We start from the raw sequence: 26,949 nt of genomic DNA, 5'->3' as shown, positions 1-26,949 counted from the left end.
CACCTCTTCCCACCCCTGCTCTGCCCCAGCCCCGCCCCATCCCTGAGCTAAGTCCCAGGGGACTGCAGCAGGGGTCGGGCATACTCTGCACTCACTGAGCGGAGGGAAGTAGAGTGACCCAGCCCCAGCCTGCTCGCTCCACTGGCTCGTGCTGGGGGGCGATTTCCCCACTGCCCCTCAAGCCTGCTCCTGCCTCCCACGGACCTTGGGTGCAGCCCTCCACCTAGGGCACTGGGAGTCCTGGGGCCAGCCCCCAGGGCACCACAATGTCTAGGGATGGCCCTAAGATGGACCTGGCTGAGGGTCCTGTACTCTGTACCTGCAAGATCTGTTTTAGACTATGTTCCTGTCATCTAATAAACCTTCTGTTTTACTAGCTGGCTGAGAGTCACAGTGAATCACAGAAAGTGGGGGCTGCAGGGCCCTGACTCCCCCAGACTTCATGACAGATACACAGCCCAGATAGCAGCCGAGTAACTTTTCACATACTGTGCTGCCAGCATGTATGTAACTCTGATCTAGGGCACAGCGTGGGGCTCACTCTCCTGGGCTCATTCAGCCATTAATACCTCTCTGCTCAGGCTGCCAACTAGTGCCAGTTGGGGGCCTTTGTGATGGGGACACCTGTCTGCTGGGATCTGGACTGAGGCCCACCAGATTTGTTTCATACAAGCCACCGTCTGATGAAAACAATTTTCAGTCCTTTCTAACCAAATTAAAAAGGGTAAATAGGATGACGTGGGTAGTTATAGGCCTGTCAGTCTGACATTATTCCCAGATGAGAAAACAGAGTGACTGATATGGGACTCAGTTGTTAGAAGAGGGTAATTAATGTAAATTAACATGGATTCATGGAAAATAGGTCCTGTCAAACTAATTTCATATCTTTTTTTCCCAATGAGAATAGAAGTTTAGCTGATGTAGATAATACTGTTGATCATGGGTGGTGGGTGAAGCTTCTCCTTGGAGGGGCTAACCCCTTACCCCACCTCTTCTGGCCGATGCCACATCCCCGCTTGTTGCTCTCAAACCCACCCTGCCATCCTTGGCTAGGGGCAGGGAAGGGCTGAGAGCTCAGTCAGAGCCGTGGCTGGTGGGAGGGGAGGACTGAGAGCTCAGTCGTGGCCAGTGTTGAGCTCTCAGCTACAACTGGGACCGCGGGCAGAACTCTCAGCCCAGGCTGGAGCTCCCAGCCTGGAGTCTCTCCCCACTTCCATCCCTTCCACCTACAGCCCTGCCCACAGCCCCATCCAATTCCACCTCTTCCCCTATGGCCCCAGCCCCCTTTGACTCCCACTCCACCTCTTTCCTCCACCCCAGCCCTGGGACTGGAAAAGCTCTGTGCCCTATCATGGCCCTGGGCCTGTGGAGGAGGAGATTTTTCTGGGGGCCCAAATCCGCCACTTCCTCCCACCCGACGGTGTGAGATTTGACTTAGCCTCCCACAGCCCCATTACATGCCTCCTATGCTGTTGATATAATAGACTTCTGTAAGGTGTATGACTTGGTACTATACAATTTTTTATTAAAAAACCTTAGAATGCTGTTTAATTAACATGGCACACATCAAATGGATTAAAACCTGGTTAACTCTGTCTCAAAATGTAATTGTCAATGGGGAATCATCACCGAGTGGGTGTGTTTCCAGTAGGATCCGGCAGGGATCTGTTCTTGCAATGGTCACCTCAGGATGTGCATAAGCCCAAACAGAGCTGTGCCATTGGAAATGTCCCAAGATGTTGCTGTTTTGCTGCAAAAGTCTTGGTGACATCACTAGGAGGGCTGAGCAGCTAAGGTATGGGTCTTGGCCTTTTAATAGGCACTTTTAATACCGCTTCTGTAGTGCATTCTCTCCCCCAGGTGGGAGCTGAAGGTTGGTGCTGTTTCTCGTTTAGGCTACCCTGGGACCTTACTAGCTGGCTACTGACCCAAATGATGATGTGCAAGAGAGACCAGTGTGTTGTCAAAGCACTTGGTCACAAGAGGTTTGTCTGTTTCTTGTTTGCTATTTTTATTTTATAGTGAGCAGGTGTCAAGTCCATAACCCAAGGAATCTCATGGGACTGAACTTGAGGTGCTCCTGCTGAGTCAGGTAATTTTTATCCTTGTTTAGCCTCCAATGTCCGGAAGCCTGGCAGTTCCATAGGGGTCTGGGGCAGGTGTTGGGCACACACTTCAGTGCAGGCATAAGCCATGAAGTCACAAGCTACGGCACAGGCAGGGACAGGAGGGGTTTCACCTTCATGTCCTGCCCTGCATGCAGAGTTGCAGCAGGTTACCTAAGGTGTGATTTGAATCTGAGTTAGTGAAAGCTGTGCAGCCTTGGGTGTGGACATTCTTACATCATTTGAAATCTGGTTTACATCAGTTCAGCTCACCTCAGTACATACAGAGGTGCTATATACATATAAATATACTGGCAGCCCTCTTTGTTCTGTTCCACCCCCTTTTATGGCTTTGGCACAAGGTGGGAATATTTTGTCTCTCTGGGTCCCCGCCCTGCCTTCTAAATGGAAGAGCACCAGGTTCAAAATGGATTCCAGCTCCAGATAACATGGTCACATGCCCTGTGAGACTCCAAGGGTACATCTATTCGATTGATTTATAATGTCTCATCTAGATGTGATAATTGATCTCTGAATGCACTCCCTGTCGACTCCGGAACTTCACCTCTGCACAAGGAGGAAGCGGAGTCGATGGGGGAGTAGCCGTGTCGACTCGCCGCCGTGAGGATGGCCAGGTAAGTCAAACTAAGATGCTCCGACCTCAGCTATGCTATTTGCATAGCTAAAGTCGAGTATCTTAGTTTGAACCTCCCCCTCTAGTGTAGCCCAACCCAAAGTCTCTGTTCTTTCCACCTGGCTCACAGGAACAGAGGAAGGCTTACAAGTAAACAGAGCCATTTACAACTAATTGTCCTGGTCAATGGGAGCCATCAAGATTCTAAACCACCATTAATGGCCACGCTTTGCATAATTACAATAGGACTTCAGAGTAATACTTCATATTTCTAGCTTCAGATACAAGAAATGACACATTCATACAAATAGGATGAACACACTCCATAGATTATAAGCTTTGTAATGATACTTTACAAGAGACCTTTTGCATAAAGCGTATTCCAGTTATATTCACACTCATTAGCACATTTCCATAAAACATATGGAGTGCAATGTCACAAGGGGTTTGCACCAGTTTAACTAAACTGATGGCATTTAAACAGATGCAATTTTTGTGTGTAGACCAGGAGTTCTCAAACTGGGGATCGGGAACCCTCAGGAGGTCATGAGGTTATTACATGGGAGCTTGCGAGCTGTCAGTCTCCACTCCATAGCCCGCTTTGCCTCCAGCATTTATAATGGTGTTAAATATATTAAAAAGTGCTTTTAATTTATAAGGGGGGTGTCACTCAGAGACTTGCTATGTGAAAGGGGTCACCAGTACAAAAGTTTGAGACTCACTGGTGTAGATAAGCCCTAGAAGCACAAATTCCCCTACAACAAGACTTGTCTAACTTCCTCCTTTGCTTCCTCAAGTTAACTAGCTAATTCCTTTTTCCTCTTACCTTCTGTTGTTACCTGCACCCTCCAGGGCACCCTCACTGGTTAATTTAGGCACCTCCACCCTTTCCCAGTTCCTAAGGATCCAGGCGAAAGGCACCTACGTGTACCCAGTTCCTAGGACTGAGGGTGTAACCTTCTGCGGATTGTGGGGCCTCTTCCTCGTGAAAGTGCCTTACACAGTAATATCCATAACCTCTATTTATTAACCATCACTAAGCAGATTACACACCTAAGCATACAATGCTCTGCTCAGTTGTGATCATGCAGGAGGACTTTCCCTGTTGGCCCAGCAAGGTCAGTCTCATCTGGGTTCTGGTTGCTGCATGTCACAGCTGTGTGGAAGATTCTAGCAGCTCTGATCTTGGGCTGTGTCTTGGAGGTGAGTTCTTCTTCTTTTTCTTCCAGGTATTTCCTTCTTATTCTTCGTTTTTCCTTTTCCTTTCTTTCCCAGTTGGTCTCCTCCTTGGACCCCAGTTTATATAGTGAAACTCAAGTCCTGCTTACCTTAACCAATCATTTTATTAAAATATTACAAAATAATTCTCTAACCAATCCTAACATGTTGCAAAACAATTATTCACCCAATCATACCCACTGCCTTAGTTGATTTAAATCTTGCATAATCAGTTATGCAACAGGCATAGGCAACACTGATCTACAATTTTTGAGAAGTCGTCTGCTTCAGAGGTAAAATGTGATATTTATTATGTATTTTGATGTGCTGAATTCAAATATGACAATTAAAACAACTGATTGGCTACTGTTTCTAAGATATTTAAGTTTTTACATTTTATGTCTATGTATATTGTGTAGATAGTAGCGTTTTAATCATAAATTGAAAACCTAGGTCTTTTCATGTGTTTATGGTTGCTTTACATGATAATATTTCACCTGTCCTGTTTATGTAACACTTTAAAAATCAGCAAAAGGGTTATATAAATAAAATTTATTATGAAACAAAAGGCAAAAAACTATTATGTACATAGTTTAGTCCTATTCAGTGTCTACTTGGCGCTTCTTGGCTTGTCTCTTGTATTCATTAAATGGAGCATCTCTTGTCACTGTCCAGCAATAGTCTGCAAGCATTGATGGGCTCCATTTGCCCTGATAGCCTGCCAGGAGATTCCACTGCTGTAGTCTGGAGCCCAACAGCTCTGCCTTACTCTTGGGTAGTTCCAAATCCCTGACAAGGTCATTCAGTTCACCTTGTGTTATGAGGTGTGGTTCAGAGGAGGAGGATGGGAGAAAATGTGGGTCCTGTGACATTGATGGTTCAGGACCAGAAGTTTCATCCTCTTCCTCTTCCTCTTCTGATTCAAGTGAGAATGATTCTGGTGCATCAGGAACCGGCAGGCCTTCTCCCTGGGGTACTGGGTGTAGAGCTGATGGCATGTTTGGATAATGCACAGTCCACTTTTTCTTCTTTGACACACCTTTCCCAACTGGAGGCACCATGCAGAAGTAACAATTGCTGCTATGATCTGTTGGCTCTCTCCAAATCATTGGCACTGCAAAAGGCATAGATTTCCTTTTCCTGTTCCACCACTGGCGAAGATTTGTTGCACAAGTGTTGCAGCATATGTGTGGGGCCCACCTCTTGTCCTGATCTCCAATTTTGCAGCCAAAAGAAAGGTGATAGGCTTTCTTAATCATAGTGGTTATACTGCACTTTTGTGATGCAAAAGTCACTTCACCACAAACATAGCAGAAGTTATCTGCAGTGTTCACACAAGTACGAGGCATCTCTGCTCACTTGGGCTAAACAGAAATGTGTCTCTTTGCAAAATCAAACACTGACAAATAAGAGAGCACGACACTGTATGATTTCTAGAGCTGATATAGGGCAATTTGTTCAGCAGAGTGATGTAAGCTTCGTTATGATTGCGTCATCCATGACTTCTAGGAATAACATGATGCAATTCATATCATGTATGACGCAATACCAGCTTCAGATTGCATCATTGTTTTGCCTAAAAAGCAAGTATTGTCCAAACCCAGTCATAGATTTATTCATAGATCCAGTCAAAGATGTATTTTAGTCATTTCTGGTTTAAACTGAGATCCCTTCCCTTTATAACTCACTTATCCTCTGCCATTCCCAAGTCAAGGGTCGTATATACTGACCCAATAGCATATCTTGAAAACTAGAGTCAATCAACAATTTTTAGCATCATTTTCGTTCTCAGTGACCCAGATTTAGTAAAGTTGGACTATATTTATTTCAGAAGCATTTTGGCTGTAGAGCAGTGCAATCAAAGAACGAGACAGAAACCATACAGATAAACTATAGAGAAGCAGGGACCAGAAAGGCAAAACAATAAAGTAGAGATTTCACAATCACAACTGTTTGTATTCTGTCTTGCAAGGAATCACTTATCAAACAAAGTTTTCTTTAAACATATTAAGATCTGTTTCTTTATCTGGTGGTGCTTGGTACCATTAGGACAAGAGCAGATTCTTAACAGCCTGATATTTCATTGTTTTAATGTAATTTAGATGGAATGTGCAGATGTGACTTTCTGTTTTTTTGGCTCATGGCTGATGCTGTGCTAATGTGGCTGCAGAAAAAGGCCTCAAATCTTACACCATGGCTAGGTTTTCCAGGCATCTGGTTTTCAACCAGAACACCCAGTTAAAAAGGGACCCTGGCAGCTCCGGTCTGCGCTGCTGACCAGGCTTTTAAAAGTGCAGCTGGTGGCACAGTGGGGCTAAGGTAGGCTCCCTGCCTGCCCTGGCTCCACGCAGCTCTGAGAAGCAAGACATGTCTCTGTGGCCCCTAGAAGCCCCTACCCCAAGCACCGGCTCCAGAGCTCCCATTGGCCAGGAACCACAGCCAGTGGGAGCTGCAGGGGTGGCACCTGTGGGTGAAGGCAGCATGAACCATAAAGAGCCATCTGGCCCTGCCTCTGCCTAGGGGGCAGACATGCTAGCTGCTTCCAGCAGCAACACCAACTGGGAGCCACCTGAGGTAAGCGCCGCCTAGACGGAACCCCCTCCTAGAGCCCGCACCCTGCCCCACCTCTCGCACCCCTGCCTCAGTCCTGAGCTCTCTCTCACATCCAAACTCCCTCTTGGAGCCCACATCCCAAACCCTGTCCTGCATCCCAACCCCATGCCCCAGCCTGAGCCCCTCCCGCACTCCAACCCCTTGCCCTAGCCAAGTGAAAGTGAGTGAGGGTGAGGGAGAGAGAGTGATGGAGGGAAGGGGGCAGGAGTGAGTGGGGGCAGGGCCTCAGAAAAGGGGGAAGGCAGGGGCAGGGTAGTGGTGTTCAATTTTGTGCAATTAGAAAGTTGGCAACCCTAACTCTAGCTAGGCCCTTAATCTTATTCTGTGCACCCCCCAGGTAGAGAGAGTTGGACATTTGACAACAGAAACAACAGCACTTGCCAGCTCAGCAAACTTTTCCCTTTTTTTTTTTTTTTTACCTGAAAGGGCAGCTATGATTGTCTTTGATCCCCTTTAACAGACTCCCAAACCAGGGGGGTTTTCCTTCCAAAACTCTCTGCAGCTAAAGGGAAGTGAAACAAAGGACGCTGTTCAAATAAAAGCCATGCCTAATACTTTACATTTCAGATATCTTTTCTGTATCTTCAGTAAGAAGTGTAAAAGGCTTGTTATGGTGTTTGCCACATACTGGCTAGGCTGCGGGGGGCGGGGGTGGGTGGGTACCGGGGATAGCAGCAGTACCGGGAGCCGTGCGGGGGCGGTACTGGGGATAGCAGCAGCACCGGGAGCCGGAACGGCGGGGGTTCAGCGGGAGACGTGCAGGGGGTGGTACCGGGGGTAGGAGCAGGAAGGGGCTACTTCCTGAACCCCGCTAACTATTACTAAACTAACTATGTTAGCAAAGAAAAAACATATAACTATACAAACATATATATAAAAGGATTATAACTGTATACCGAGAACTACGAGTAGCTAGGGAAGTGGAGGTCAGCTAAGCCACGCTCCACTGTTCCAACGACCGACACGGGCGGTAAGAAGGAACTGAAGGGTGGCTGGGTCGGCAGAGATATATATCCGGCGCCATAGCGGCGCCACTCCAGGGTGTGCCCAGCCGACCCACCGAGTGTTGCTAGGGTAAAAATCTTCCGACGAACGAGCACGCGGCGCGCGCACACACCTAACTGGAATGGATATGAACAAGCACTCGAAGAAGAACGGCGGGGTTCAGCGGGAGACGTGCAGCGGGCGGTACCGGGGGTAGGAGCACCACCGGGAGCCAGAACGGCGGGGTACAGCGGGAGATGTGCGGGGGGCGGTACCGGGGGGTAGGAGCAGCACCGGGAGCCGGAACGGCGGGGTTCAGCGGGAGACGTGCGGGAGCCGGTACCGGGGGTAGGAGCAGCACCGGGAGCCGGAACGGCGGGGTTCAGCGGGAGGCGTGCAGGGGGCGGTACCGGGGGTAGGAGCAGCACCAGGAGCCAGAATGGCGGGGTTCAGCAGGAGACGTGCGGGGGCGGTACCGGGGGTAGGAGCAGCACCGGGAGCCGGAACGGCGGGGTACCGGGAGACATGTGGGGGCGGTACCGGGGGTAGGAGCAGCACCGGCAGCCGGAACGGCGGGGTACCAGGAGACGTGCGGGGGGCGGTACCGGGGGTAGGAGCAGCACCGGGAGCCGGAAGGGCGGGGTACAGCAGGAGACGTGCGGGGGGCGGTACCGGGGGTAGGAGCAGCACTGGGAGCCGGAACGGCGGGGTTCAGCGGGAGACGTGCGGGGGGCGGTACCGGGTCTAGGAGCAGCACCGGGAGACGTGTGGGGGGCGGTTCCGGGGGTAGGAGCAGCACCGGGAGCCGGAACGGCGGGGTTCAGCGGGAGACATGCGGGGGGCGGTTCCGGGGATAGGAGCGGCACCGGGAGCCGGAACGGCGGGGTTCAGCGGGAGGCGGTACCGGGGGTAGGAGCGGCACCGGGAGCCGGAACGGCGGGTTCTTCTTCGAGTGCTTGCTCATATCCATTCCAGTCAGGTGTGCGCGCGCCGCGTGCACGTTCGTCGGAGACTTTTTACCCTAGCAACACTCGGTGGGCCAGCAGGTCGCCCCCTGGAGTGGTGCCGGCATGGCGCCTGATATATACCCCGGTTGGCCTGCCCGCTCCTCAGTTCCTTCTTACCGCCCGTGTCGGTCGTTGGAACTGTGGAGCACGCCTAGCCGTTCTCTACCTCCCTAGCGTTTCACTCTTCTGTAGTCTAGTCTATATAGTTTAGTGATTATAGTGTTAGTTGTAGTTATAAAGTTAAGTAAGTATAGTTGTAAATAGTTATACTGAGGATCGGGGGTTCACCCCCTTTTCCTCCCCGCGGTGCCGGGGCCCATGCCCGGTTCACCCGGTTTTAAGCTTTGTGCGGCCTGTCATCGGCCGATGCCAACAGGAGACCCGCACGACTCCTGTCTGAGGTGCCTAGGTGAGTCCCACCTTGTGGACAAGTGTCGGATCTGCAAGGCGTTCAAGCCCCGAACTAAGAAGGAGCGGGACAGTCGCCTGAAGCAGATCCTGATGGAGGCAGCGCTGACTCCCCCACCGTCGGCACCGACTCCGGCACCGGGACCAAGTGTCGCCTCCGCTCTGGACCACCCGGCACCGGCGAGGGCTCCAACTTCCCGCTCGGCACCGGCCCGGCACCCTAGCCGGCACCGCTCCCTCTCCCCAAGGAGCAAAAAGCACAGGGCTCCTGCGGTGCCTGCAACTGCACCACAGTCAGAGCGTGCCTCAAAATCTGACCGCCCGGCACCGTCATCTGCCGCGGCACCGAGCGTCGCCGCACCATCGACTCCGGCCCCTCAGAGGCAGTTGAGTCCGGTGCCATTCAGCTCCCCGGTGAGGACAGGGGTCGAGCTCATCGCGCCCTCCACGCCGGAGACCTTCTCAGCGGCACGCGACATCATTGCGTTGACAAAGCCCGAGCTGCCCCAACCCCCGGCACCGCCGGTGCGGGTTATACAGTCGCTGGGCAAGCCCGCCATGGTACGGCCACATTCGCCAGGCATTACCGAGTGGCGGTCCCGATCTAAATCGAGGGACCACTCACAGCGCCGCCGCTCGAGATCTAGACGCCGCTCGCAGTCCCGAGACCGCTAACTGCGGCACTGGTCTTACTCGCGGCACCGTTCGAGATCCAGGTCGCCGTTGTACTACTCTCGGCACCGGTCTAGATCGCGGCACCGACGTTCATACCGCAGCCGATCCCGGCACGGCAGCGGCCGGCACCGGTCGACCTCCTGGCACCGAGCTGGTAACAGGTCCCAGTCTAGATCACGGTACCGCCATGACTCCCGGTACCGGTCACCGGCACCGCGCAGCGACGTCGGGATGCGCAGAGGCCTGCCACAGTCATCGGCGGCTCCTCCCTGGCCCTCGAGGCACTCGTCCACTTCGTCCCATATGGACAGCGCCTCTTACGGGGGTTCAGATGTGCACACCCGCACGGACCAGGGTCCACCTCAATGGTCCTTTTGGACGCCCTGGGCATACCACCAAGCCCAGGGTGAACCTTCGGGACAAGCTCACTCCAACCCACCGGAGCGTCGTGCACCAGAGGCCACAATCAGTCGCCCCCCCCCCCAGGTACGGAGGAAGACCCCACGGATACCATGGGGCAGCAGGATTCCCGGGAAACGGAGGCCCCTCTGGAGGAGGCTTCAGTACAAGAACCGCTTCTCCCTGGGGTATCTTCGTCCTCGTCCCCGGATGAGGCGGTAGCGGGCACGTCTTCATCAGGGCCCCCGCCGATCGATCTCCGGGCACATCAGGACCTGTTGAGGCGAGTGGCCCAAAACATAAACCTTCCTGTAGAGGAAGTCCCGGAAGTAGAGGACCCGGTAGTAAGCATCCTCTCGGCGGAGGCACCGACCAGGGTAGCCCTCCCCTTCATTAAGTCGATCCAGGCAAAGGCGGACACTATCTGGCAGTCTCCGGCCTCCATTCCACCCACTGCCCGCGGCGTGGAAAGAAAGTATATGGTACCATCCAAGGGGTATGAGTACCTCTACGTACACCCCGCTCCCTGCTCCTTGGTGGTACAGTCAGTTAATGACCGGGAACGCCACGGCCAACAGGCTCCTGCTCCAAAATCCAGGGAAGCCAGACGCATGGACTTGCTGGGATGTAAAATTTATTCTGTTGGAGGCCTTCAGCTCCGTGTGGCGAACCAGCAGGCCCTCCTGAGCCGTTACAGCCACAACACCTGGGAGGCTGTCGGCAAATTTACAGAGCTGCTCCCGCAGGACTCACGCCAGGAATTTTCATCTCTCCTGGAAGAGGGCAGGATGGTCGCCAGAACCTCGCTACAGGCGTCCTTAGATGCCGCAGATTCAGCAGCGAGAACTCTGGCGTCGGGCGTAGCCATGCGCCGTATATCGTGGCTGCAGTCTTCCGGACTACCGCCGGAGCTGCAATACACGATCCAGGACCTGCCATTCGATCAGCAGGGCCTCTTCTCTGAAAAGACGGATCCCAGGCTACAGAGCCTAAAGGATAACCGGGTCATCATGCGTTCTCTGGGAATGCACACGTCCCAGACTCAGAGAAGGCCATTCCGCCCCTACCAGCAGCGCACTTACCCTCCGCCTCGCCCCAGACAAGACTTCAACCGGAGGCGAGGCCGGCCAAATCGCAGATGACAGTCAGGTCCTCAAAGGGGTAACACTTCCGGGTCCGAAAAGCCACCGCAGGGACCCAAGGCGAACTTTTGAAGGTGCGCCCGAGAGCAGCTTACCAATCCCCTCTCTGGATCCACTTCATTTCCTCAACCGCCTCCGCCACTTCCTACCGTCATGGTCCCAGCTGACTTCGGATCGTTGGGTCCTGAGCACGGTGCAGTTTGGTTACCATCTTCAGTTTGTTTCTCCACCCCCCTCCCATCCTCCCTCCTCGTCCCTCTTCAGGGACCCCTCTCACGAGCAACTTATCGTCCAGGAGGTTCACAAGCTCCTGTCCATTGGGGCTATAGAGGAAGTGCCAAGGGAGCTAAGGGGCAAGGGGTTTTATTCCCGGTACTTCTTAATCCCCAAATCAAAAGGGGGCCTATGACCCATCCTGGACCTGCGAGGCCTGAACAAATTCATCAAAAAGTTCAAGTTCCGCATGGTAACATTAGGAACCATCATTCCTTCCCTGGATTCAGGAGATTGGTACGCCGCTCTCGACATGAAGGATGCGTACTTCCACATTGCGATCTTCCCCCCGCACAGACGGTATCTCCGCTTTGTGGTGAATCAGGACCACTACCAGTTCACGGTCCTCCCCTTTGGGCTCTCCTCGGCCCCCCGGGTGTTCACCAAATGTATGGCGGTCATCGCTGCTGCCCTGCGACGTTGTCGTATCCATGTCTTCCCTTACCTCGACGACTGGCTCATCCGAGGCACGTCGGAAGAGCAGGTGACCGGACACATCGCCATCATCACGGAGCTGTTTGCGAGCCTAGGCCTGACCATCAATCCGGGCAAGTCCACTCTGGTGCCTACGCGGAGCATAGAATTCATAGGGGCAGTGCTGGACTCCAACCTCGCGACGGCCAGCCTCCCCCGGCACCGATTCCAAGCCATAGTGTCCATGGTCACAAGTCTGCGGGCCTTCCCGACCACATCTGCTCGAACGTGCCTCGCTCTCCTGGGGCACATGGCCGCATGCACCTTCGTCACCAGACACGCAAGACTCCGCATGCGCCCGTTGCAGACCTGGCTAGCGTCGGTCTATCGACCATGCAGGGATGCCATAGGCACAATTGTAACGATTCCACCGAATGTTCTAGGCTCCCTAGGCTGGTGGACAATGCCCTCCCAAGTGTGTGCGGGCCTCCCGTTTCACGCCCCACAGCCATCCGCGTCCCTGACAACGGACGCATCATCGCTGGGCTGGGGGGCGCACCTGGGGACCCTGCGTACACAGGGCCTGTGGTCACAGAGAGAGTTGACTCTTCACATCAATGTGCGGGAGCTACGGGCCGTTCGCCTAGCATGCCAGACATTCCAACGCCATTTGCACGGTCGTTGTGTTGTGGTATTCACGGACAACACAACGGCCATGTATTACATCAACAAGCAGGGAGGGACCCGGTCCTCCCTGCTGTGTCAGGAAGCAATACATCTGTGGGACTTTTGCATAGCCCACTCTATTCATCTAGTGGCCTCCTTTCTCCCGGGAGTGCGGAACACCCTGGCGGATCACCTGAGCAGATCCTTCCTGTCCCACGAATGGTCCATCCGTCCGGACGTCCTCTATGTCATTTTCCAGAGGTGGGGGTTTCCCCAGACAGACCTGTTCGCCTCCAGATCGAACAGGAAATGCCAGGTGTTCTGCTCTCTGCAGGGCAGCTCCCCGGGCTCCCTGTCGGATGCATTTCTCATACCGTGGACGGGTCGCCTTTGCTACGCCTTCCCACCTTTCCCTCTCGTCCATCGAGTCCTGATCAAGGCCCGGAGAGACAAGGCCCGCCTCATCCTGATCGCTCCGGCGTGGCCGCGGCAGCCTTGGTACACCATGCTGCTCGATCTCTCCCTGGCAAATCCGATTGCCCTACCTCTTTGGCCGGACCTGATCACACAGGACTTCGGCAGGATGCGCCATCCGGATCTACAATCCCTCCATCTGTCTGCATGGCTCCTGGCTGGTTAAGCCAATCCGAGTTGCGCTGTTCCGATGCAGTACAACAAGTGTTGTTGGGCAGCAGGAAGCCTTCCACGCTTTCAACCTACCTAGTGAAATGGAAACGCTTCTGCTGCTGGTGCAGTCAGCACAACCATGATCCACTCGCCGTACTAGTCCCCACCATCTTGGACTACGTGTGGTCTCTCAAGCAGCACGGCTTGGCGATCTCCTCTCTGCGCGTCCACCTCAGCTATATCCACCTTCCACCCAGGCGAGGCTGGCAAGTCCGTCTTTTCTCACTCAATGGTGTCAAGATTTATCAAGGGCCTGGAGCGGCTCTACCCCCAGGTCAGACGGCCTACCCCTACTTGGGACCTAAACCTGGTTCTAACCAGGCTCATGGCGCCCCCCTTCGAGCCCTTAGCCACATGCTCGCTGCAGTACCTATCCTGGAAGGTGGCCTTCCTAGTCACTATTACATCGGCCCGGCGAGTCTCCGAGCTTCGGGCTCTGACCGTGGACCCTCCGTACACGGTGTTCCATAAGGACAAGGTACAGCTGCGACCGCACCCGGCGTTCCTCCCTAAGGTCGTTTCCGCCTTCCATATTAACCAAGACGTTTTCCTGCCAGTCTTTTACCCAAAGCCACATTCATCCCGAAGAGAGCAACAGCTCCACTCCTTGGATGTCCGAAGAGCTCTCGCATTCTACATTGAGAGAACAAAACCCTTCCGGCGTTCAGCACAATTGTTTGTGGCAGTAGCAGAACGCATGAGAGGCATGGCAATCTCCTCCCAGCGTATCGCATCCTGGGTCACGTCCTGCATCAGGACATGTTATGACTTGGCCAGTGTGCCAATGGGACCCCTGACCGCCCATTCTACCAGGGCTCAGGCTTCATCGGCCACATTTTTGGCTCATGTCCCCATACAGGATATCTGCCGTGCGGCCACACGGTCTTCTGTGCACACCTTTGCATCACACTATGCGCTGGTACAGCAAGCTAGAGACGATGCCGCTTTTGGCGCAGCGGTTTTGCAGTCCGCAACGTCTCACTCCGACCCCACCGCCTAGGTAAGGCTTGGGAATCACCTGACTGGAATCGATATGAGCAAGCACTCGAAGAAGAAAAGACTGTTACTCACCTTTGTAACTGTTGTTCTTCGAGATGTGTTGCTCATATCCATTCCACACCCGCCCTCCTTCCCCACTGTCGGAGTAGCCGGCAAGAAGGAACTGAGGAGCGGGCGGGCCAGCAGGGGTATATATCAGGCGCCATGCCGGCGCCACTCCAGGGTGCGACCTGCCGGCCCACTGGAGTTGCTAGGGTAAAAAGTCTCTGACGAACGTGCACGCGGCGTGCGCACACCTGACTGGAATGGATATGAGCAACACATCTCGAAGAACAACAGTTACAAAGGTGAGTAACCGTCTTGTTCAGCGGGAGACGTGCGGGGGGCAGTACCGGGGGTAGGAGCAGCACCGGGAGCCGGAATGGCGGGGTTCAGCGGGAGACGTGCGGGGGCGGTACCGGGGGTAGGAGCAGCACCGGGAGCCGGAACGGCGGGGTTCAGCGGGAGACATGCAGGGGGCGGCTCCGGGGCTAGGAGCGGCACCGGGAGCCGGAACGGCGGGGTTCAGCGGGAGGCGTGTGGGGGGTGGTACCGGGGGTAGGAGCAGCACTGGGAGCCGGAACGGCGGGGTTCAGCGGGGGGCGGTACCGGGAGTAGGAGCAGCACTGGGAGCCGGAACGGCGGGGTTCAGCGGGAGACGTGCGGGGCGTGGTACCGGGAGTCGGAACGGCGGGGTTCAGCGGGAGACGTGCGGGGCGTGGTACCGGGGGTAGGAGCGGCACCGGGAGCCGGAACGGCGGGGTTCAGCGGGAGGCGTGCCAGGGGCGGTACTGGGGGTAGGAGCGGCACCGGGAGCCGGAACGGCGGGGTTCAGCGGGAGGCGTGCGGGGGGCTGTACCGGGGGTAGGAGCAGCACCGGGAGCCGGAACGGCGGGGTTCAGCGGGAGACGTGCGGGGGCGGTACCGGGGGTAGGAGCAGCACCGGGAGCCGGAACGGCGGGGTTCAGCGGGAGATGTGCGGGGGCGGTACCGGGGGTAGGAGCAGCACCGGGAGCCGGAACGGCGGGGTTCAGCGGGAGACGTGCAGGGGGTGGCTCCGGGGGTAGGAGCGGCACCGGGAGCCGGAACGGCGGGGTTCAGCGGGAGGCGTGTGGGGGGCGGTACCGGGGGTAGGAGCAGCACTGGGAGCCGGAACGGCGGGGTTCAGCGGGGGGCGGTACCGGGGGTAGGAGCAGCACTGGGAGCCGGAACGGCGGGGTTCAGCGGGAGACGTGCGGGGCGCGGTACCGGGAGTGGGAATGGCGGGGTTCAGCGGGAGACGTGCGGGGCGCGGTACCGGGGGTAGGAGCGGCACCGGGAGCCGGAAGGCGGGGTTCAGCGGGAGGCGTGCCAGGGGCGGTACTGGGGGTAGGAGCGGCACCGGGAGCCGGAACAGCCGGGTTCAGCGGGAGACGTGCGGGGGGCGGTACCGGGGGTAGGAGCAGCACCGGGAGCCGGAATGGCGGGGTTCAGCGGGAGACGTGCGGGGGCGGTACCGGGGGTAGGAGCAGCACCGGGAGCCGGAACGGCGGGGTTCAGCGGGAGATGTGCGGGGGCGGTACCAGGGGTAGGAGCAGCACCGGGAGCCGGAACGGCGGGGTTCAGCGGGAGACGTGCAGGGGGTGGCTCCGGGGGTAGGAGCGGCACCGGGAGCCGGAACGGCGGGGTTCAGCGGGAGGCGTGTGGGGGGCGGTACCGGGGGTAGGAGCAGCACTGGGAGCCGGAACGGCGGGGTTCAGCGGGGGGCGGTACCGGGGGTAGGAGCAGCACTGGGAGCCGGAACGGCGGGGTTCAGCGGGAGAAGTGCGGGGCGCGGTACCGGGAGTCGGAATGGCGGGGTTCAGCGGGAGACGTGCGGGGCGCGGTACCGGGGGTAGGAGCGGCACCGGGAGCCGGAAGGCGGGGTTCAGCGGGAGGCGTGCCAGGGGCGGTACTGGGGGTAGGAGCGGCACCGGGAGCCGGAACAGCGGGGTTCAGGGGGAGACGTGCGGGGGGCGGTACCGGGGGTAGGAGCAGCACCGGGAGCCGGAATGGCGGGGTTCAGCGGGAGACGTGCGGGGGCGGTACCGGGGGTAGGAGCAGCACCGGGAGCCGGAACGGCGGGGTTCAGCGGGAGACGTGCAGGGGGCGGCTCCGGGGGTAGGAGCGGCACCGGGAGCCGGAACGGCGGGGTTCATCGGGAGGCGTGTGGGGGGTGGTACCGGGGGTAGGAGCAGCACTGGGAGCCGGAACGGCGGGGTTCAGCGGGAGACGTGCGGGGGGCGGTACCGGGGGTAGGAGCGGCACCGGGAGCCGGAACGGAGGGGTTCAGCGGGAGGCGTGCGGGGGGCGGTACCGGGGGTAGGAGCAGCACGGGAGCCGGAACGGCGGGGTTCAGCGGGAGACGTGCGGGGGGCGGTACCGGGGGTAGGAGCACACGGGAGCCGGAACGGCGGGGTTCAGCGGGAGACGTGCGGGGGGCGGTACCGGGGGTAGGAGCGGCACCTGGAGCCGGAACGGCGGGGTTCAGCGGGAGACGTGCGGGGGGCGGTACCGGGGGTAGGAGCAGCACAGGAGCCGGAACGGCGGGGTTCAGCGGGAGACGTGCGGGGGGCGGTACCGGGGGTAGGAGCGGCACCGGGAGCCGGAACGGCGGGGTTCAGCGGGAGACGTGCGGGGGGCGGTACCGGGGGTAGGAGCGGCACCGGGAGCCGGAACGGCGGGGTACAGCGGGAGACGTGCGGGGGGCGGTACCGGGGGTAGGAGCGGCACCGGGAGCCGGAACGGCGGGGTACAGCGGGAGACGTGCGGGGGGCGGTACCGGGGAGCGGCATTGGAGGCCGGAACGGCGGGGTTCAGCGGGAGACGTGCGGGGGGCGGTACCGGGGGTAGGAGCGGCACCGGGAGCCGGAACGGCGGGGTACAGCGGGAGACGTGCGGGGGGCGGTACCGGGGAGCGGCATTGGAGGCCGGAAAAGACGGTTACTCACCTTTGTAACTGTTGTTCTTCGAGATGTGTTGCTCACATCCATTCCAGTTAGGTGTGCGCGCCGCGCGTGCACGTTCGTCGGAAACTTTTTACCCTAGCAACTCCAGTGGGCCGGCAGGTCGCCCCCTGGAGTGGCGCCGCCATGGCGCCCAATATATATCCCTGCCGGCCCGCCCGCTCCTCAGTTCCTTCTTGCCGGCGACTCCGACAGTGGGGAAGGAGGGCGGGTGTGGAATGGATGTGAGCAACACATCTCGAAGAACAACAGTTACAAAGGTGAGTAACCGTCTTTTCTTCTTCGAGTGATTGCTCACATCCATTCCAGTTAGGTGACTCCCAAGCCATACCTAGGCGGTGGGGTCGGAGTGAGAAGTCGCGGCATGGAGCACTGCAGTTCCGAAGGCCGCATCCTCTCTCGACTGCTGGACCAGGGCGTAGTGGGAAGCAAAGGTGTGGACCGATGACCAGGTCGCTGCCCGACAGATTTCCTGGATGGGCACACGGGCCAGGAAAGCCAGCGACGACGCCTGCGCCCTGGTAGAATGCGCAGTCACACGGCCCGTAGGGACATGGGCCAAGTCATAACAGGTCCTGATACAGGACGTAACCCACGAGGATAACCTCTGGGAGGAGATAGGAAGCCCTTTCATACGGTCCGCTACCGCCACGAAAAGCTGGGGGGATTTGCGGAAGGGTTTGGTCCTCTCTATGTAGAACGCGAGAGCTCTACGGACATCCAGCGAGTGGAGCTGCTGCTCCCTGCCTGAGGAGTGAGGTTTTGGGAAAAAAACCGGGAGGAAAATCTCTTGGTTGACGTGGAAGGCTGAGACCACCTTGGGTAGAAAGGCAGGGTGTGGTCTAAGCTGCACCTTGTCTTTGTGGAAGACCGTGTATGGGGGGTCCACCACAAGGGCTCGGAGTTCCGACACCCGTCTAGCTGAGGTGATAGCTACTAGAAAGGCAGCCTTCCAAGAGAGGTAAAGCAGGGAGCAAGTAGCTAACGGCTCAAAGGGGGGCCCCATGAGCCGGGACAACACCAGGTTAAGATCCCAGGTTGGAGCAGGGGGACGGACGTTAGGGAATAACCGTTCCAGCCCCTTAAGGAATCTCGACACCGTCGGGTGAGAAAAAACGGAGCGACCGTCCGCACCCGGGTGAAAGGTGGAGATAGCTGCCAGATGGACTCGCAACGACGATAAGGCCAGACCATGTTCTTTGAGGGACCAAACATAATCTAAGATTTCGGATACCGAAACTTCCATAGGGCGGAGATTTCTCTCTACGCACCAACAGGAGAAGCGTTTCCATTTTGCCGAATATGTGGCTCTTGTGGATGGTTTCCTGCTGCTCAAGAGCACCTCTCTCACAGGCGTGGAGCAGCGCAGCTCGGAACCAGTTAGCCACGCAGGAGCCACGCCGCTAGGTGCAGCGACTGCAGGTCTGGGTGACAGAGGGACCCGTGGTCCTGGGTAATCAGGTCCGGATGAAGGGGCAGGGGAACTGGGTCGGCTACGGCCAAGTCTAGCAGCATGGTGTACCAGTGCTGTCTGGGCCATGCCGGGGCCACCATGATCACACGAGCCCTGTCTCTGCGCACCTTCAGGAGGACCTTGTGAACCAGAGGGAACGGAGGAAACGCATAGTACAGGTGGGTCGACCACTGGATGAGGAAGGCATCCGCTATCGACCCCGGCTCCCTGCCCTGAAAGGAGCAGAACGCTTGGCACTTCCTGTTCCCCTTGGACGCAAAGAGGTCCACCCGGGGATAACCCCACCTCCGGAAAATGGAGAGAGCGACGTCCGGTCGAAGGGACCACTCGTGTGACAGGAAGGATCTGCTCAATCGATCCGCCAGCGTGTTCCGTACTCCGGGAAGGAAGGAAGCCCTGAGGTGAATGGAGTGGGCTACGCAAAAGTCCCAGAGTCGTATCGCCTCGAGGCACAGGGAGGAGGACCTGGTGCCGCCCTGCTTGTTGATATAATACATGGTCGTCGTGTTGTCCGTGAACACGGCTACACAACGACCCTGAAGCTGATGACAAAACGTTTGGCAAGCAAGGCGGACCGCTCTCAACTCCCTCATGTTGATATGTAGCCCCACCTCCTCCTGGGACCATAGGCCCTGCGTCCGCAGGGTCCCTAGGTGGGCCCCCCAGCCTAGATCTGAGGCATCCGTTGTCAGGGATACCGAGGGCTGAGACGGGTGAAAGGGAAGACCCGCACACAATACGGACTGGTCCACCCACCAGCCGAGGGAATCTAAGACCTTCTGGGGGACTGTGATTAACATGTCTAGCGGTTGCCTTGGTCTGTAATGACTGATAAGCCACAGCTGGAGAGGCCTCATGCGGAGCCGAGCGTAGTCGGTCACAAAAGTGCACGCCGCCATGTGGCCTAACAGGGTTAGACATGTCCTCACTGACGTCAACGGGGCTGACCGCAAGCGTTGAACGATCGCCGCCATGGTCTGGAACCACTGCCGAGGCAGCGAGGCCCTGCCCACAGTGGCGTCCAGGACGGCCCCGATAAATTCCACCTTCTGAGTGGGCCTCAGGGTGGACTTGTCTGTGATTATCAAGAGGCCCAGACTCGCAAACATGCCGGTGATCACGCGGACATGGCTGTACACCTGCTGTTCCGACGTGCCCCGAATCAACCAATCGTCCAGATAAGGGAACACGTGGACACGGTTGCGCCGAAGATGCGCCACGACAACTGCCATGCATTTTGTAAACACCCTCGGGGCCGTGGACAGGCCAAACGGGAGGACCGCAAATTGATAATGACGAGCCCCCACAACGAAGCGGAGGAAGCGTCTGTGGCGTGGCCAAATGGCAACGTGGAAATACGCGTCCTGCATGTCGAGGGCGGCGTACCAGTCTCCCGGATCCAGGGATGGAATAATGGTCCCCAGGGATACCATGCGGAACTTCAACTTCACGAGGTATTTGTTGAGTTCTCGCAGGTCGAGGATAGGCCTGAGGCCCCCCTTGGCCTTGGGGATCAGAAAATAGCGGGAATAAAACCCCTTGCCTTTCTCGTTTTCGGGAACCGCCTCTATAGCTCCTTTGCTGAGGAGCGTCCGCACCTCCTGCCGAAGGAATTGCTCGTGAGAGGGGTCCCTGAAGAGGGACGAGGAAGGAGGGCGGGAAGGAGGGAACGAAACAAACTGCAGGCGGTACCCCGTCTGCACCACGCTCAAGACCCAGCGGTCCGATGTTATTTGGGACCACGCCGGGAGGAAAAACGAAAGGCGGTTGGAAAACGGAGGGGAAGGATCCGTAGGGGAAACTGTTACTGCGCCCTCGAGCGCACCTTCAAAATGAAGGCTTAGGACCAGGCGGGGGTTTTGAGGAGCCTTGGTTCTGCCCCCCTTGGTTCCCCGACTGCCTGCGCCTCCCGTTCCTGCCGCGGCGCCTGTAAGGGTCCTGCCGCTGGCGGAACTGGGAAAACGGCCGACGGTGCTGCTGTTGCTGCGGCCTAAAGGGTCTACGCTGTGTCACGGGGGTGTGCATCCCGAGGGACCGCGCAATGACCCGGTTGTCCTTTAAACTCTTAAGTCTGGGGTCTGTCTTATCGGAAAACAGGCCCTGGCCTTCGAAAGGAAGGTCCTGTATCGTGTGCTGGAGCTCTGGCGGAAGGCCGGAAACCTGCAGCCAGGAGATGCGACGCATCGTAACTCCTGACGCGAGGGTACGGGCAGCCGAGTCCGCAGCGTCCAAGGAGGCTTGCAAGGCCGTGCGCGCGACCTTCTTGCCTTCGTCCAAGATGGCCGTGAACTCTTGGCGAGCATCCTGTGGCAGCAGCTCCTTAAATTTGTCCACTGCCACCCAGGAGTTAAAGGCGTATCTGCTCAGCAGGGCCTGTTGGTTAGAGACCCTGAGCTGCAGCGCCCCAGCCGAATACACCTTACGGCCAAGGAGGTCCATCCGCCTGGCTTCTCTGGATTTGGGGGCCGGAGCCTCCTGGCCGTGACGCTCCCTATCGTTCACCGATTGCACTACCAGTGAACCGGGAGTCGGGTGAACATGTAAATATTCGTACCCCTTAGAAGGGGCCATGTACTTCCTCTCGACTCCTTTCGCTGTCGGAGGGATGGAGGCCGGGGACTGCCAGATAGTATTGGCATTGGCCTGAATGGTCCGTATAAACGGCAGGGCGACCCTGGTGGGAGCATCGGAAGAGAGGATGGTAACAATTGGGTCCTCTATCTCCGAGACCTCCTCTGCCTGCAGACTCAGGTTTTGAGCCAATCGCCTGAGGAGGTCCTGGTGGGCCCTGAGATCCAGCGGGGGGGGACTGTTGGAGGAGGTACCCGCCACCGCCTCATCCGGGGAGGAGGATGATGAGACCCCAGGCACAATAGTGTCCAACTGAGGGTCTTCCTCAGCCCTCGCCTCTGTCTCCGGAGCCGCAGCAGAGTCCTGCTGTTTGGACCCTTCGTCCCCTTCCGGGGAGGGAGGGGGGCGAGACAAAGAGGCTTCAGGGGCCCTACGCTCCGCAGTCGCCGGCCTAGCAGGGAGCTGCTGGGGGCCCTGGGCCTGATGGTACGCCCAGGGTGTCCAGAATCCCCACTGTGGGGGGCCTTGGTCCTGCAGCGGCGGATCAGCAAACAGCGCCGCCTGCCGGTCGGTGCCCAGCGCATAGCCGCTGTCCGTCTGGGAGGACACGGACGGCTGCCTGGAGGGCCACGGCGGGGCCGACCCTGGATGGTACGGGTCTGCGCGGGCCGGCACGGAGGATCGTCTCGGTGCCGGGGACCGGTGCCGGGAGTCATAACGGTACCGGGACCGGGATCTGTCACGGTGCCGGGCGCTGCTTCGGGACCGGGATCTGTCACGGTGCCGGGCGCCGCTTCGGTGCCGGGACCTACTACCAGCTCGGTGCCGGGAGATCGACCGGGACCGGGACCTGCCACCAGCTCGGTGCCGGGAGGTCGAGCGAGATCGGGACCGGGACCTGCCACCAGCTCGGTGCCGGGAGGTCGACCGGTGCGGCGAGTAGCGTCGGGACCTGCTCCTGGAGTCGCGGTGCCGGTGTCGACTGGAGCCTGACCGCGACCGTCTCGATGCCGACCGGTGCCGCGAGTGCGACCGGTACCGCTGAGGGGAGCGGTGCCGGGACTGCGAGCGGCGTCGGGATCTGGAGCGCCCAAGACGTCGGGGCCTGGATGGCGAACGACTGTCCGAGGGCGGTGCCGACATCATGGGCTTGCCTCTGGACGTGACCCGCACCGGAGGAACCGGGGGTGGCAGCCGAGTAGGCTCCGTCAGGGCAATAAGGTCCCGAGCCGAGGCAAAGGTCTCCGGTGTGGATGGGACCATTATCTCAACCCCAGATCTCATGGGGGAGCTCGGCGGCACCGGACTCAACAGACCCGCCGGGCCCGGAGTCAACGGTGCTGACGGTGCCGGCGGCGCCGCGGCCGATGTCGAGGCCGGGCGTTCAAGCCGGGTCTGCCTGGCCGGAGTATTAGACTTCGACGGCCTAGGCACTGATTCCGGTGCCGGAGAAGGTCGGTGCCGAGGAGTCTTCTCGGTGCCGGAGCGATCCGGTGCCGGTGCCGAAACCACGGTCTGCGAAGTCGACGGGTCAAGTGCCGCCTCCATTAGGAGAGTTCGGAGCCTCTGATCCCTCTCCTTTTTTGTCCTCGGCTTAAAAGCCTTACAGATGCGGCACTTGTCAGATCTGTGCGATTCCCCGAGGCACTTCAGGCACGCTTCGTGGGGATCGCTGGTAGGCATGGGCTTCTTGCAGGCCGCACACTGCTTGAAGCCTGGCGAAACAGGCATGAGCCTGGCGCCCGGTGCCGGGAAGGGCTAAGCCCCCCGGCCAGGAACTACTTAACAGCTATTTACTAAACTATCTACTTAACAATACTAATTAACAACTATCTATAGAACTAGAGATAAGCGATAAACAAGCGATAGAAACTAGGAGAGCTAGGGACGTGGAGGACAGCTATGCCGCGCTCCACAGTTCCAACGACCGACACGGCGGTAAGAAGGAACTGAGGAGCGGGCGGGCCGGCAGGGATATATATTGGGCGCCATGGCGGCGCCACTCCAGGGGGCGACCTGCCGGCCCACTGGAGTTGCTAGGGTAAAAAGTTTCCGACGAACGTGCACGCGCGGCGCGCACACCTAACTGGAATGGATGTGAGCAATCACTCGAAGAAGAACGGCGGGGTTCAGCGGGAGACGTGCGGGGGGCGGTACCGGGGGTAGGAGCGGCACCGGGAGCCGGAACGGCGGGGTTCAGCGGGAGGCGTGCGGGGGGCGGTACCGGGGGTAGGAGCAGCACGGGAGCCGGAACGGCGGGGTACAGCGGGAGGCGTGCGGGGGGCGGTACCGGGGAGCGGCATTGGAGGCCGGAACGGCGGGGTTCAGCGGGAGGCGTGCGGGGGGCGGTACCGGGGGTAGGAGCAGCACGGGAGCCGGAACGGCGGGGTACAGCGGGAGGCGTGCGGGGGGCGGTACCGGGGAGCGGCATTGGAGGCCGGGCCTCGAGGGATGGGGGCGGTGCTGTCCTATGGGGCCGGGGGCGGAGCTGGCTCCCGGCGCGGCCCCACCCCCGACTCCGGCGTTGGTCGCTAAGGAGCGGAGCTGGCCGGGCAGGTGAGTGCCGGGCGGGGCCCCGCTTGTCGCCCCGGCGGAGAGACCAGGGCGGCCGCACGGGGCGATGGTGGTCAGGAGCCCGGTTCCTCCCCGGGCGATGATTGCTCTGGAGTCCTGCCCCCCCCCGGGCCGCTGATGGGCTCAGAGGCTGGCTCCCCCCACGCCGGGCTGGCCCTGCGGGGCGATGGTGGTGAGCCCGGCTCACCCGTGCTCCTGACGGCCCACGGGGCCGGTCTGTGGGAAGAAGGTGCCCCGGCCGGGTCGGTATCCGCCGTTCAGGGCAGGGCACTGGTCACGGTAGCCTGATGCGCCTCCCGGGCAGGTATTGGCCCGCGAGAGTGGGAGGCGCAGCCCGGCTCCGCGCGTGTCGGGCCGGGGCTGCGCTGCGCTGCGCTGCGGACTTGTGGCTGGAGCTGGGTGGGAATCGCCAGCTCCTGCTGTAGGCAGCGCTGCCCCCTCCACGCAGCTGCAGTCCGGCCGGGGGGTTCCCACGCGGGCGGCCGGGAGAAGCTCTCCTGTCTGCCAGGAGCGATGGCAGCCCCGCATGCAAGGACAAGCCCTGACTGCTGCCTTGTGTGTTGTGGAGTCATTGGCACTGGTGCAAACGGTGCCATTCTGCCAGGCTCTGGTTTGGTGAATCAATCGCACCGAGGCGCATAGAAACAGTGACTTGTGGCTCTGTATTTGTTGGTGTAGTTGCTAACATGAAGGTTATTAATATGGGACATTTGGAGTGAAGGCTAGAGGGACCCATTTTCCCAGGGAAAGAGCATGTAATAGTCCCTTCAAGGAAAATAAGGCCAGTTAACTAATAACAAATGGCTAATATGTAGTTAGCACCCTTCACAATTCCCTCCATACTTTCCCAGGGTCTAGTGGGAAGATAGTTACAATAAGACAAGCACTGAAAAAAAAATGCAGGAATCAAACTTCTAGGCTTTGTCTTCACCTCCAAAACCAGTGTGCTTTTACCATGGAATAGTGAATGCGTGTTAGCTATCCTACTGCAAAATCTCAGCGAAGGGATGGCATTGTAGTGTTCATTGTGAGATAAACACGGTGCCCTCTCTGGGGTTGACCTCGCTTATTTACCTTGCAGTAAAAGTGAACTAGGGTTCATAGACTTTTTAAGGTCAGAAGGGACCATTATAATCATCTAGTCTGACCTCCTGGACAATGCAGGCCACAGAATCTCACCCACCCACTCCTGTAACAAACCACTGACCTATGTCTGAGTTATTGAAGTCCTCAAATTGTGGTTTGAAGACCTCAAGCTGCAGAGAATCCTCCAGCAAGTGACCCATGCCCCATGCTGCAGAGGAAGGTGAAAAACCTCCAGGGCTTCTGCCAATCTGCCCTGGAGGAAAATTCCTTCCTAACCCCAAATATGGCAATCAGCTAAACCCTGAGTATGTGGGCAAGACTCACCAGCCAGCACTCAGGAAAGAATTCTCTGCAGTAACTCAGATCCCATCACATCACATCACCGACCACTGGGCATACTTATCTGCTGGTAATCAAAGATCAATTGCAAAATTAATTGCCAAAATTAGGCTATCCCATCATACCATCCCTTCCATAAACTTATCAAGCTTAGTCTTAAAGCCAGATATGTCTTTTGCTCCCACTGCTCCCCTTGGAAGGCTGTTCCAGAACTTCACTCCTCTAATGGTTAGAAACCTTCATCTAATTTCAAGTCTTACTGTGTGACAGTGAACAGGTGTAAAAAAGCCACGTTTGTTGCAGTGGAGACGTGTTCCTAGCTGCACAAGAGGAAATGCCAACCCAGTGTGACTTAATTTAAACAAAGAGGCTTTTATTTTTGCTGGAATTTTCCAAGCACTTTGAGAAAGTTCAGTGCCCAGATTTCAGTGGGATTTGAAAACCCGAACCTTCTATGCCTAAATAATGTATGGTACTGCTGATCATATCTTTAAAATGTGTGGTTGATGGTCTTAAAATATTGCAATATGTTAATGAGGCTTTAATACTGCAATGCATTTGCTGGGATTCTGCTAACCAGCACTGTTGTAAAATGGGTCAAAGGAGCCGTTTAAGAACCCCAAAACAGTACTGATTAGCTTAAACAGAGTAGTTTTCTTTCAGTCATATACAGTATGCTCTCACTTTGTGTTGAGTCTCTCCTTCATAATCACATGTAAGTCCCATTAACGGTGTTTGGAAATAAACCTCAAAGAGATCTGGCTGGCCAAGCACCTTCTCTTTCATGGCCTGGTCCAATCAGTGTGTACATATTTAAAAAAAAAACAACCCAGCAAATCCGTCGAAACACTCCACTGTGTATACAGCTCTCCTTGGGGAGAGGATGAGAGAGAGAACAAGCCACAGGTGACAGATATTTAGCCGTGTTGCCCAGTGCATGACTAGAGGGTGCTGTGACACTGCCATGATGATGGCAGGATAAGAACCTGGATAATCAAATGTTGGGGTCTGATCTTGTGGTTTAGTTTCACATCTGTGTGTTATACTATGACTGTTTGCTGTTAGGGGTATTGTTGTTTCCCAAAGCAAGCATGCAGATTTCACTGCTGTGTCACAATAGAATGAGGAGATTAAAACTCATTTAAATGCAAATACTTTCTGCTGCCAGGAACAGGTTGCTAAAGAGCAATGTACATTTAAAAAAATAAATCCCTATGATGAAATGCACTCTTTCTGAAGCATACTTAGGTGTCATTCAATTACCATGGGAGCCCTGACAGTAGAACTTCATTCTAGTAGACTGTTACAATATTGCCTGTGGTACATACAGGAGGATAGTAAATTTACATGGAAAGTCTGCCAAGAAATGACGTACTGTTTTGGGCTTGCCAAAATGCAACAAGACTCTGGAAGTTTGCATTCTTATTAAGCATTCAAAGTTGCAGAGGGATCTGCAGATGTATGCTGTAGTTAGCTAGTTGCAAGGAAGCGTTCTCGAGATACAAAATGCAATTTGTATTTTTATTCCTTGAATCTTTCTTTTCGCACAGTGCTATCTGCCTTGATTATATAGTGCAATTAAAATCTGAAAGTGTTTATGAATGGAAAACTTGTGTTGCTTGCATGTAATGAGGAATAATTAGCCACAAGGAAAACTG

At 56.9% G+C, this 26,949-nt stretch overlaps 1 protein-coding gene across 2 annotated transcripts in view; it reads left to right on the top strand.

The window, feature by feature from the left end:
- Positions 1–23,788: 23,788 nt before the first annotated feature.
- WDR31 (WD repeat domain 31) overlaps positions 23,789–26,949 on the top strand; it is a 53,298-nt gene continuing 50,137 nt past the window's right edge. For both annotated transcript variants that reach the window (XM_030535539.1, XM_030535538.1), the window contains exon 1: positions 23,789–23,848. The gene's annotated coding sequence lies outside the window, so the exon portion shown is untranslated. The remainder of the gene's footprint in view (positions 23,849–26,949) is intronic.

This window comes from Gopherus evgoodei, chromosome 16 (genome assembly GCF_007399415.2).
Source record: "Gopherus evgoodei ecotype Sinaloan lineage chromosome 16, rGopEvg1_v1.p, whole genome shotgun sequence".
Lineage (NCBI taxonomy): Eukaryota > Metazoa > Chordata > Testudines > Testudinidae > Gopherus > Gopherus evgoodei.
This window is presented reverse-complemented; position numbering and strand designations above follow the sequence as displayed.